The 13,594-nt window shown below is 40.6% G+C and overlaps 1 protein-coding gene across 1 annotated transcript in view; it reads left to right on the top strand.

Annotated features, from left to right (window-relative positions):
* GLB1 (galactosidase beta 1) overlaps positions 1-13,594 on the top strand; it is an 821,644-nt gene that overhangs the window by 736,349 nt on the left and 71,701 nt on the right. The window lies entirely within an intron of this gene.

The raw sequence follows: 13,594 nt of genomic DNA, 5'->3' as shown, positions 1-13,594 counted from the left end.
TCTAAATTTGACAAATTTGATACTTTTGCTTTAGCAGAGGCTTCTTTTGGGAGAAAGGTTTTTCAAGCAGTGGTGCCTTCTGTTTAGGTTAACCTCTAGCTTGGGTATTGGTTCCCGCCCTGTTTTTCAGACAGTTTTCTTTTCTATAAACTTCAGGCGCCTCTGCCCCTTAGATTTCTTCCTTTCTCCTTTCCCTTTGGTCGAATGACTGGGGATTGTAGGTAGGGGGAGTGGTATTTAACAGCTTTTGCTGTGGTGCTCTTTGCCTCCTCCTGCTGGTTAGGAGTGATATTCCCAACAGTAATTAAGATGATCCGTGGACTCACTGTGTCAAGAAATAAATACATTTATCAGTTAAGAATAAATTATGTTTCTTTTACAAGATAATGACGAGTCCACGGATTTCATCCTTACTTATGGGATATCGCCTCCTGGTCAGCAGGAGGAGGCAAAGAGCACCACAGCAGAGCTGTATATACTCCCTTCCCTCCCACCCCAGTCATTCTCTTTGCCTGTGTTAGATAGGAGATGGCAAAGTGAGGTGTTAGTAAAGATTCTTCAATCAAGTGTTTATTTTTAAAGTGGTGCCACTGAGTGCTACTTTGTGCTGGGGTGTAGCCTAGACCAAATCAGTCTCTTCAGCTCAAAAAGAGAAGCATTTGGTGGCTTTAGAGTAATGGGAACTGGTGGGACATAATTCTCACTGCGCCTCCTATATATGTTTGCTGCCCTAATACTTATAGCCTAAGTATTTTAACTCAGGCTGATTTTCATCCACAGGGCTATGGGAGGGAGAGGACCTCTGAAAACCTGTTTGGACTGCCATGCTGTCGCACAGCATTCAAGGTAAGTGCTAACTTTATTATCTCTGGGGACGAAGATCATCTCAGAAGAAAGTGAGCACTACTTTTATGCCCAGCAGAGCACAGTTCATAAGAATGTGAGCTTCTGCATTACAGGGGTTTTTTGTGTACAGATTATATAGTATATTCTGTCTTTTATACTTCCTCCCGGGGGTGATACTAAAGATGGCGACCGGGAGATTATATATGAACCTTCATAAGTCCCTGCAGTATAATTACAGTAAATATGTGAAGCTTCTGCAGTGTATTTTGGTTTTTGTACTTCCTCCTGGTGCCGATAATAAAGCATGGCGACCGGGAGACTACATAAGAACCTTGTTAGGTTTCTGTTGTATAGTTATAGGTATTTATGTACAGCTTCGTCAGTGTATTCTACTTGTTATACTTTTCCCTGCGCCTATACTAAAGATGGCGACCGGGAGGTGACATTAGAGCCTTGTTAAGTTTCTGTGTGACGCAACGGCAGCATATTCTGTTTGTTTGTACTTACTCCCGGTGCCTCTACACTACGGCACAGCAACCGGGAGATTGCAGGACGGGCCGGTGTATTTAACCTGTACAGTTCTTTTTTTATGAAGCGCTCCCGGTGCCTGTTATAGAGCGTGGCGACAGGGAGGTTGCCTACCACACTGTTTTTCTTCACAGTGGTAGGCATGCATATACTACACAGTCTGTTGTGTTTTCCTACTTGCTCCCGGTGCCTATAAAGTTAAGCTACTGGGTGATTGCATGGGGCAGTGTGTCTCATTTTAATGGCGCAATATGGTGTGCGTAGTGTTTATTTGACTCCCGTAATCGAAAGTAGATGGTTTGACGACCGGGAGATTGCTCTATATTATCTATAGAACAGTTTATTTCTACACGGTTTATTGTTATTTTATCGCTCCCGGCACTTATACTTTAAAATGGCGACCGGGAGTTGGCTTAGGTAACGCCCACGACGGGCGGAGCTTGGCGCTGTGTTGGTACGCGCTTCTTTGTATGGGGAGAAGTTCAGCGTGGCGCCTGGGGGAATCCACTTCCTTCCTCTTGCTTCCGGTTATCGGAACATTTTTTATCACATTAATTGCGCTTCAGTCAGCGGTATAGTGACAACTTAGTGAAGACTGCCTTTCATCTCGGCGGGGTCTGACTGAGATGTACAGGTGTTGCAGTTCCTCTCGCTTCTTATCCTATAATAAATGTTTTCATATCAGCATTTACAGTCATAGTCCCAGTAGTATATATGGAATGCTCCTGACATACCAAGGGACTGAATCTTTTAGGTGTCTACCTTAACTGTGCAGATAGATTGAGGGGGTGTATAATTGATTTTATGTCACACATGCAGTACCCTGCGGTTCCTCACTAATTTCATTGGGGGTTAATCGCAAAGCATCGCTTCCTTTGTATCATGGCGATCACTTGTATAGAGTAACATTTAAAACATATATATAAAAAAAAAAGTTACCTTTTAAAATTTAAAGAGACGGTAACGGTTTTTTGGCTCAGAACGCCTACTACGGGCTCCTTGTTCTGTAAGATGATTAACTTTGTGGTACTGCTAATCCCTTTCTATTTCTCATTTTTTGAAGGGATCTTTATCTTGATGAAGATACTCTTGTCCCAGCTTACCACTTTTTAAGTGACACTGCGCATGATATCCTACTAATTCCTAAAGGTCAACACATGCGGTGCTCTGCTTTTCCTGTATTAATTTTGGGCTATTTGGTTCTGACAGCCAACGGTGTACATTGCCGCCGTCTCTAGTGCAGCGGCGTATTGCATTGATGTGCTATACGAGGCTTTCTCTGGCTGTGATCCAAGGCCTGATACAGCCCTCAAATTTATCATTGCTTTCATTTAGGAGGCGTACCTTCAGGAACCTACTCCCAGCTGATGAGTGGCAATAACCACGAAACAGCTGTCCTGGGATTGGCTGAAATCACTGTACTAACCCTGGCTTAGCATAAAAGCTGTGTAATGCAGCAGTGTTATGGCATAAAGGGAAGTCTGCCTTAGAAAGCAGGCTAAAAGTAAGAAGGGTGAGTCATTGGGTAGACTTCTCTCTTTGTCCAGGTTTGGATAAGAGATGTTCAGGATCTCTGGACACTTGAAATTGTGTCTCAGGGGTATCATTAGGAGTTCAGAAATTCTCCCCCCAGAGGATGATTTCTTTTTTTTTTGGTTATCTGTAGACCAGATAAAAGGAATGGTGTTCTTACGTTGTGTAAGAGATTTCTTTTCCATGGGAGTAATATGTCCCGTTTTGACTCGGGAACAGGGACAGGAATTTTTACTTAAATCTGTTTGTAGTTCCCAAGAAGGGAACATTCCGACCCATTTTAGACCTTAAAGAGTCTAACCAAGTTTTGCAGGGTTCCCTCTTTCAAGATGGAAACTGTTCGTACCATTCTTCCATTGATCCAATAGGTTCAATTTATGGCTACCGTGGATCTAAAGGATGCATGTCTCCATGTTCCTTTCCACAAAGATCAGGATCAACATTTTCAGTTCGTGGCTCTTCCTTTTGGTCTGGCCACAAGCACCCAGAATTTTAAAAAAGGTTCTGGGGTCTCTGCTAGCGGTTCTCAGGCCGTGAGGCATTGCAGTGGCGCCTTATCTGGACGACATTCTGATCCAGGCGTCGTCTTATCAACTAACAAGTTCTCATACTGACATTGTCCTGTCCTTTCTGCGGACTCACGGGTGCAAGGTGAATCTAGAAAAGAGTTCACTAATTCCTCAGACAAGGGTTCCTTTTCTGGGAACTCTAATCGACTCTCTATCCATGAGAATCTTTTTGACGGAAGTCAGAAAGTTAAAGATTCTGGAAGCCTGCCGTCCCTTCAGTCCAATCCTCGGCCGTCAGTGGCTCAGTGCATGGAGGCAATTGGATTGATGGTGGCAGCAATGGTCATTATTCCGTTCTCTCGTTTTTCATCTCGGACCTCTATAACTGAGCATGCTCAGACAATGGAATGGAGATTATAAAGAATTTTCTCCTCAAATAGATCTGGATCAGGAGACAATAGTCTCTCTTCTTTGGTGGTTGTCACAGGATCATCTGTCCCAAGAGACGTGCTTCCGCAAACCCTCATGGGTGATAGTGACAACGGACGCCAGTCTACTAGGATGGGGTGCAGCCTGGAATTCCCTGACGGCTCAGGGTCTGTGGACTCGGTCGGAGTCTCTACTTCCAATCAATATTCTGGAGTTGAGGGCAATATTCAAGGCTCTTCAGGCTTGGCATCAGTTGGCTTCAGCCAAATTCATCCGATTTTAGTCGGACAACATCACGACTGTGGCTTACATCAATCATCAGGGAGAAACAAGCAGTTCCTTAGCGATGACAGAAGTATCCAAGATATTCTGGTGGGCGGAGGCTCACTCTTGTTATCTGTCAGCAATCTATATCCCAGGAGTGGACATCTGGGAAGTGGATTTTTTGAGCAGACAGACGTTTCTTCCGGGGGAATGGGAAATCCATCCGGAAGTCTTTACCACCCTGATTCTCAGATGGGGCAGGCCGGAGCTGGATTTCATGGCATCTCGTCAGAATGCCAAGCTCCGGAGATACGGATCCAGGTCCAGGGATCCTCAGGCCGAACTGATAGATGCCTTGGCAGGGCCTTGGTCGTTCAACCTAGCTTATGTGTTTCCACCGTTTGCTCTCCTTTCCCGGGTGATTGCTCGGGTCAAACAGGAGAGGGCTTCAGTGATTCTCATCGCTACTGCATGGACTCGCAGGACTTGGTATGCCGATCTGGTAGACATGTCCTCTCTGCCACCGTGGAAGCTTCCATTGAGGCGGGACCTTCTCATTCAGGGACCCTGCCATCATCCGAATCTAATTTCTCTACAGCTGACTGCTTGGAGATTGAATTCTTGATTTTATCTAAGCGAGGGTTCTCTGATTTGGTCATTGATACTTTGATTCAGGCACGTAAGCCTGTTTCTAGAAAAATTTACCATAAGATATGGAGTAAATATCTTTTTTGGTGTGAATCCAAGGGTTACTCATGGAGTAAGATTAGGATTCCTAGGATTTTATCCTTTCTCCAAGAAGGATTGGAGAAAGGGTTGTTGGCAAGTTCCTTAAAGGGACACATTCTGTTCTATCTCTTTTGCTTCACAAACGTCTGGCAGATGTTCCGGATGTTCAATCTTTTTGTCAGGCTCTGAACAGAATCAAGCCTGTGTTTTGACCAATTGCTCCTCCTTGGAGATTGAATTTAGTTCTTAATGCTCTTAAGGGGTTCCGTTTGAAGCTATGCATTCCATAGATATTAAGTTGTTATCTTGGAAAGTTTTATTTTTTGTTGCTATTCTTATGCTCGCAGAGTTTTTGAGCTTTCAGCATTACAATGTGATTATCCTTACCTTGTTTTTCATTCCGAAAAGGTGGTGCTGCATATCAAACCTGTTTTTTTTCCTAAGGTTGTTTCTAACAAGAATATTAATCGGGAATTGTTGTTCCTTCATTGTGTCCTACTCCTTATTCTAAGAGGAAGCGTCTGTTACATAATTTGGACGTAGTCCGTGCCCTGAAGTTCTACTTACAGGCGACTAGGGAATTTCGTCAATCATTTTCATTATGTGTTGTCTTTTCTGGGAAACGTAGGGGTCAGAAAGCTACGGCTACCTCTCTTTCTTTTTGGCTGAAGATTATCATCCATTTTGCATATGAGACTGCTGGACAGCAGCCTCCTGAAAGAATTACAGCTCATTCCACTAGGGCTGTGGCTTCCTCATGGGAATTTAAAAATGATGCTTCTGTTGAACAGATTTGCAAGGCTGCAACTTGGTCGTCTCTTCACATTTTTTAAAAATTTGATACCTTTGCCTCGTCCGAGGCTATTTTTGGGAGAAAGGTCCTTCAAGCAGTGGTGCCTTCCGTTTAGGTTCCTGTCTTGTCCCTCCCTTTCATCCGTGTCCTATAGCTTTGGTATTGTATCCCATAAGTAAGGATGAAATCCGTGGACTCGTCATATCTTGTAAAAGAAAAGGAAATTTATGCTTACCTGATAAATTTATTTATTTTACGATATGTCAAAAAGCAATGTGTGTGTAAAAATTAAAATTGAAAAATTACCACCATACAGTTTCTCCAATTTTTTGGCTAAAACGGTTGCATCAAAGGCATTAAAGCACACCATATACAATACCTTGGGGTGTCAACATTTCAAAAATTATACACTATTATGGCAATAAATAAAAATGGGGTATGTGATAGGCCCCAAACTAAAGATAGGCCTAACAGAAGAAATACTCTCACTTTTAGCTAATTTTACAAGTCATAAAATTGTAACAGAACCTTCCCAAAATCCTGGCAAACCTATGCATGGGGGCATAGGTGTACTCAGGAGGTCTTGCAGAAAACAACCGGGGTGTTGTTTTGCAATAACTTACAACAGTCTCCCCTAAATCATAGTCAAAAAGCAATGTGTGTGTAAAAATGAAAATTGAAAAATTACCACCATACACTTTCTCCATTTTTTTTGGCTAAAACGGTTGCGTCAAAGCACACCATATACAATACCTTGGGGTGTCAACATTTCAAAAATATACACTGTCGTGGCAATACATAATAATGGGGTATGTGATAGGCCCCAAACTAAAGATAGGCCTATCAGAAGAAATACCCTCACTTTTAACTAAATTTACAAGTCATAAAATTGTAACAGAACCTTCCCAAAATCCTGGAAAACCTAATACTGGGGGGCATAGGTGTACTCAGGAGGTCTTGCAGAAAACAACCTGGAGTGTTTTTTTCCAATAACTTACAACAGGCTCTCCTAAATCATAGCCAAAAAGCAATGTATGTGTACAAATGAAAAAATACCACCACACACTTTCTCCAATTTGTTTGGCTAAAACAGTTGCATCAAAGGCATCAAAACAGCCCATATACAATACCTTGGGGTCTCAACTCCTGAGATATATGCACGTTCATGGTGAGCAAATAAATTGGGGTATGTAAACAAGCCCCCCAAAAGAAGATAGTCAAAGAAGTTATGTTAAATTTGAAAAAATCACAAACACATGTCAGAAGTTTGGCATTGCAAACCTTAAGCAACCCAACAAACCTATGCATAGGTGGTATCACTGTATTCAGGAGATCTAGCTGAACAAATATTGGGGTGTTCTTTGGCAGTAACACATAACAGGAATTAAGAAACCATGCCTAAAGTACAATTTGTGTGAAAAATAACACAAAAAATGAGTTTGACAACGACTGATGGTTGAATTAGTGCATGGAAAGTGTTAAAATACCTACATTTCAAATACCCTAGGGCAGTGCTTTCCAAACATTAGTGTGTTGGTGTGCCCCTGCTTTAACACAAATTGTTTGGAATTCAAAAAAAATTTTTGGTTCCAGACTTTCTGCCTGCCTGCTACGCATATCACGTGGTTGGCACCTAGTGGGTTACAGATCATCTTAACCTATTGGCACAGCTCAGCGGGAACTGAAACTATTCCCATTGGCGGCTTTGTCAGCACATTGGCTCCTGACTGCACGTGTAGTCTCTTTAATCAGTTTGTGACTGCCTGTGTAGTCAGTGAGTGGTACAGCAGTAGTCAGTCAGACTCACAGAACTCTGAGGGTGGCAGCTTAAACGCTGAGCTGAAGTCAGAAATCAATGGGGGAGGTTTTTTTGGGGGGGTGGTTGCAACTAGCTCCCAGTAGTGCATTGCTGCTTCTGCTCTTGATATATGGATAGAAATTGGAAGCTTAAAAATGCTTGATGATGAAATATGAGTGTCTTTATCTAATATTCCACCAAATATTCAGAAACTGTGTTCATTCCATCAACCTCATACATAGTAAGTAGCTACTGGTGTTATTAAACGTTTTTTTAATTCTTGCACATACTTACATAGTGTTACTTGTAAATACATTTTATTATTAAATAATTTATGTATGTGCCCTTATCTCTTAAAACAAGTTAATTTAACCTCCTGTTTGCTAGCACAACTGAATTACTGTGTTGCAAAATGATGTAGGTCTAAAAAGTGTGTCACCAACATGAAAAGTTTGGAAAGCTCTGCCCTAGGGTGTCTACTTTTCAAAAATATATGGTTTGATGGGGTAAATTACATTGGCTGGCTTCAGAAATTACCTAAATAGGACATGGGTGCATGAAGACAGATGTGAAAATTCCAATTTGGAAAACTGGAATGCGCCCCCTTAAAAAAAAGGCCTCTTAGCCCCCTGAGAACCCAACAAACCTATTCATGGGTGGTATCACTGTACTCAGGAGATGTTGTTGAACACATATAGAGGTGGGTTTTTTTGCAGTAACACATAAAAATTCATGCCTAAAGTATAATGTGTGTAAAAAATAACATAAAAAAATGACTACCCAAAAGTTTGACAAAAACTGATGGTTGAATCAGTGCATGGAAAGTGTTAAAATACCAGCATTTTAAATACCCTAGGGTGCCTACTTTTCAAAAATATATGGTTTGATGGGGGTAAGTTACATTGGCTGGCTTTAGAAATGTCCCAAATAGGACATGGGTGCATGATGACGGATGTGAAAATTCTAAGTTGGAAAACTGGAATGTGCCCCCTAAAAATAAGGCCTTTTAGCCCCCTGAGAACCCAACAAACCTATTCATGGGTGGTATCACTGTACTCGGGAGATGTTGCTGAACACATATTGGGGTGTTATTTGGCAGTAACCCTTAACATTCTCAATAAATGTATTCTTAAATTGCTATTTTTTTTCTTTCAAACTTTGGCATAGATTGGTGGTAAAATGGTTGCATGAAAAGAGTCAAAATACTTCAAGTTTAGGTTGTCTTCTTTTTAAAAATATATACATGTGAAGGGATTCCTGACAGATATCAGTGTTCCAATGTAGTGCTTTATTAGTAAATATGCTAACATATGTTAGCTAATGTACTTACAGGTGTTTTGACCTTTTTATTGATTACATTTTGCCAAATACATATATGTTTTTGAGCTGTGATGATATTTGGTATTTTTCCCATTAAATTGTTTCATAATCCACTTTATAATGGGCTGCAAATTTGCAATTAAATAAATAACACATAAATCATGCTCCTTAGGAGTATTATAAAATCGTCATCAAAACAAAATAAATCATTACGAAACTTTATCTTTACATACCTGTTTATTTGGTGCATGTGCATATGTATATAAACATAAAAACAATTCATTTTTTGCTAATGGTTATTGTCAGTAGTAAGCATGAAAATGGGACAGGGATTATCAACATTATATGAATGGCCAATTGCCTGGCCTGTAAGAAAAGTATTTTGTCAATTACCAATAGTAGCAACAGGATAATAGGTGACGAGAGAGCGATTGGTCATGTGACTGTAGACGTAGTCATACAGGCTATGGGGGAGTTGCCAGACGGCGTCCCCATAGGTACGTCAGATCAGGAACGCTGATGTAAATATGAGACGTTTATTACTCTACTTCCATAAGCCCTCCCACACATGTCACTTGGAGGTATGAGATCTTATGTGGCGCTATGATTGGATAGCAAGGGGACTTCTATTAACCATAATAATGGGGATATTTAAGATAGAGCCTATATTCAAAGAACTAAAATATTTACTAAAGAGTATCTTTCTAAATGCACGCTCTTAAGCTGTTTATGTCATCCTAAGATGTAACCTAAGTGTTAATAGTGAATGTAGTGAGAGTTCTATATTCCTAACATGATATGGGAATAAAGCCGAACATACATACACAGACCTACTCATAATGGACATATCGTTAAATCTATATTTAAAATAACATGGTTAGTGTAAAAACTGTCAGAAATCGGAAATAGTTATAATAATGGTATGAAAATAGATGCTCTAAGTGATGGGTGTGATGATAAATGTATAAAGTGTATACTAATATGTGCAAGCGGCAATCGACCTATTGAATAATTAATAATGTTAATGGATCAATAATATATATAATACTATATCGGTCATGATACTCCAATTGATGAAGTCTAATAAGTCATAAATATATTAGTGAAATATCCGCCGTAGCGCTAAGGAATCTTAGATAACTAATGTGAATAAAATAGTAATTTATGAAGTGGAATACATATATAGAGACTCATTTGTACTCTGACTCTCAATTTATTTCTTGCTATATATCTTGTTGCCGTTTATCTTGTTGTGTATATTTACACTTTGTTTTTATTTTTCTCAGATGTGGTGGAGAGATACCCACCTGCATATAGTCATATGATATTGTGCTATAGATACATAGAGTTGCATGTGGATAACATTTCATTATCTTATCAAGAGTATCAAATAAGATAAGACACACCATCTATGATAGATTTGACTTTGGAAAGCATCTTTTTATAACAAATCTATCTATAACACATATACCAGCGCCCCCTATTAGGATTTCTTGTATTAGTAATACCTTTGTTTTATATATACATGTGAAGGGTTATTCCGGGATTCCTGACAGATATCAGTTTTACAATGTAACTATCGCTAATTTTGAAAAATAAAAAATGGTTTGGAAATAGCAAAGTGCTACTTGTACGTATTGCCCTATAACTTGCAAAAAAAGCCAAAAACATTTAAACATTGGGTATTTCTAAACTCAGGACAAAATGTAGAAACTATTTAGCATGGGTGTTTTGTATTGTAGATGTGTAACAGATTTTGGGGGTCAAAGTTAGAAAAAGTGGTTTTCTTCTTAAATGTATCCCCCATAGGCTTCTAATTATGTTTATTTATATGCAGCCACTTAACCAATTAAAGGGATAGTAAACACCCAAAATTTTATTGTTTAAAAAGATAGATAATCCTTTTATTTACCATTCCCCAGTTTTGCATAACCAACACTGTTATTGAAATATACTTTTTTCGTAATTACCTTGTATCTAAGCTTCGGCAGACTGCCTCCTTATCTCAGATCTTTTGATAGACTTGCATTTCAGGCAATTAGCGCTGACTCTTAAATAACTCCACGTGCATGAGCACAGTGTTATTTATATGAAACACCTGAACTAACGCCCTCTAGCTGTGAAAAACTGTCAAATGCAGTCAGATAAGAGGCGGCGTTAAGTCTTATAAATTAGCACATGAGCCTTCCTAGGTTTAGCTTTCAACTAAGAATACCAAGAAAACAAAGCAAATTTGATGATAAAAGTAAATTAGAAAGTTGTTTAAAATTACATGCCCTATCTGAATCATGAAGTTTAATTTGAACTTTACTATACCTTTAATCTGAAAGAAATCAAAGAAACTTGTGAGTATGTCTTGAGCAGTTTAAAGACTGGTGCTACAAAGTTGAATTCTCACAATCCCTGATAACTATCCAGAGACAGCAACAAGCTATCCCTTGAATAATAATGAAAGCCTTAAAGTTTAATTTCAATTAAAAGAATCAGTGTAGTGTTTTTTAAATCTAAATCTTGTTTCAAGTATTATATCAACAATAATCCATGTCCTGTGAGCTTGTGATTCTCATTATCTTAGTAGCATCAGGATATGAAACACATTTCATGATTATGTAACTGCTTCATCAGTATTATCCCCTTAGTGACCAGACCATTTTTCAATTTTCTTACCGTTAAGGAACAGGGCTATTTTTACATTTCTGCCGTGTTTGTGTTTAGCTGTAATTTTCCTCGTACTCATTTACTGTAACCACACATATTATATACCATTTTTCTCGCCATATAATGGACATTATTTTCATCATAGCTTATTATTTACAATAAAAACTTAAATTATGCTTACCTGATAATTTTCTTTTCTTCTGACGGGGAGCGTCCACAGCTGCATTCATTACTTTTGGGAATTCAGAGCCTGGCCACCAGGAGGAGGCAAAGACACCCAGCCAAAGGCTTAAATACCTCTCCCACTTCCCTCATTCCCCAGTCATTCTTTGCCTTTCGTCACAGGAGGTTGGCAGAGAAGTGTCGGAAGATTAAAGATAGTCTCTTATGGAGGGTAGTACTCTTCGAAATGGGACTGGAGTTTTAAGTAATCCTGTCCTGATGAAGGTTAGAGTCTGGAGATGCAGGGAGGGTCTTTCTGCAAAACCATCCAGACTCATGTTAACAGCTCCTTAGCAATCAGCGTTGATGAGTTTCGCTGCCTGCTTTCTTCACTCAAGTCCATGTTAGAAGCGATGCTACTATCTGTCACACTTGAAGGGCTGTGTTCCTGTTTCACAGCGTAGATTCCGGTAAGAACGTTTAATTTTACTTCGATGTTTGAATGTAATGTAACGAAGAAGTCAGGGTCTCAGTGGGACTCCTTTATCTTTATGGAATTGAGGGTTAATATCTCCTGAGGGGAGTTATTCAACAGGGGGGACTTTAACCATGTGTCTTATGTGTCTGTCTACTAATGTATAGTGATGCTTGGGCTCGGGGCTATACCGGAACATAACAGCCTTTTTTGTCAGGTTGCGCGGCCTTTGTGGCCTTGGCGTGCTTTTCTCTGGCCTGCACGGTGTACCTTGTGACTAGGCATGGTCACGTTCTGTTCTCCATTTCCGTATTCCTGAGCGCGTTGCGACCAAGAGAGTCTTTTTCGCTAGTTGTCTTGGTCATAGTCGGTGGTGAGTGCCCCAGCCATTGGGGGTGTAAAGGTGCTGTTTTTCTTTTTTATATCCATAATTTCTATCCAAGTAATAGAGGATTCTGATTTTTTTGGAGACGGATGTCTCTGATTCAGATTCTACTTCTTGCGAAGAGTAAGAAATGGCCCGGGTAATCCATGCCCATCAGTTATGTTCTGCATGCCGCTTTAGAGTGCTCTTTTCTCCCGAAACAGGGAACTTAGAGTTTGCCAAGCCATCTGCCCCTGGGGATCCCATATCCCATGATGTGCGTGCCCTAGAACTTTCTTTGGCTACGCAAGCAGGTGTCCCTAATGCCTTTACCCCTTCTCTGCAAGGCGGTTTGTTTCCTCCAGAGGTTACAGCACGGTTCCGCATGGCCATATCTATGGCGTTGGCGCATTTATATCTTCCAGGAAGGGAGGTGTTGCTGAGATACTGTCCATGTTCTGTTAACCAGGGCTCGTCAGGCGTGGGATCGTCTGGGTCAGATCAGCCCTCTGGGGAAGCGGTTTCCTCTGGGGCTTCAGGGGCCCAACCCTCGGGTCGGGGTTATCAGTTGCCCAGACGGAGGTAAGTCTTGCTTTTCCTTATAGACTGGCGTGCCTTCGTGTTCTGCTGCGGCATGTTTTGGCAGTGCTGGAGGACCCCTCTCTGTTTGGTCGTTAGAGTTCATTCTCTATACGTTTTTGTCCTGTTGCAACCTTGGTTTGCGCTTGGAGTTCTGCTGGGGTTCTTTTTACCCTAGTTGTTGGTCTTTAGATCTCTTGTTGAATTCTTCTTCTTCTTCCCTCCCGGGGGTATGTAGAATGCGTTGGCTTGGAGCCTGCAGGACTTGTCTCCTCTGGGACTTTGCACTCGTTAGAATCTAGTGATTCTGAGTGGTCTCTAAATAGGGCCTTACTGGTTTTAACTGATGGGCAGTTACTTGGTCCTTTCAGATTTTATCCTTCTGTTTCTTGTGAAGCAGGTTTTTTTTCAGGCTGTGGTGCCCTCCGAATGGGCCGCCTCATCTACCCGCCCTTTTTTTGCATTTAGGGTCCTTTATAGCTTGGGTATTGTTTTCCCAAAAGTAATGAATGCAGCTGGGGACTCTACCCGTTTAAGAAGAAAAACTTAAATTATGCTTACCTGATAATTTTCTTTTCTTCTGACGGGGAGAGTCCACAGCTCCCCG

This window comes from Bombina bombina, chromosome 5 (assembly GCF_027579735.1).
Source record: "Bombina bombina isolate aBomBom1 chromosome 5, aBomBom1.pri, whole genome shotgun sequence".
Classification (NCBI taxonomy): Eukaryota; Metazoa; Chordata; class Amphibia; order Anura; family Bombinatoridae; genus Bombina; species Bombina bombina.
The sequence above is the reverse complement of the archived record's forward strand: the minus strand, read 5'-3'. Positions and strand labels throughout refer to the sequence as shown.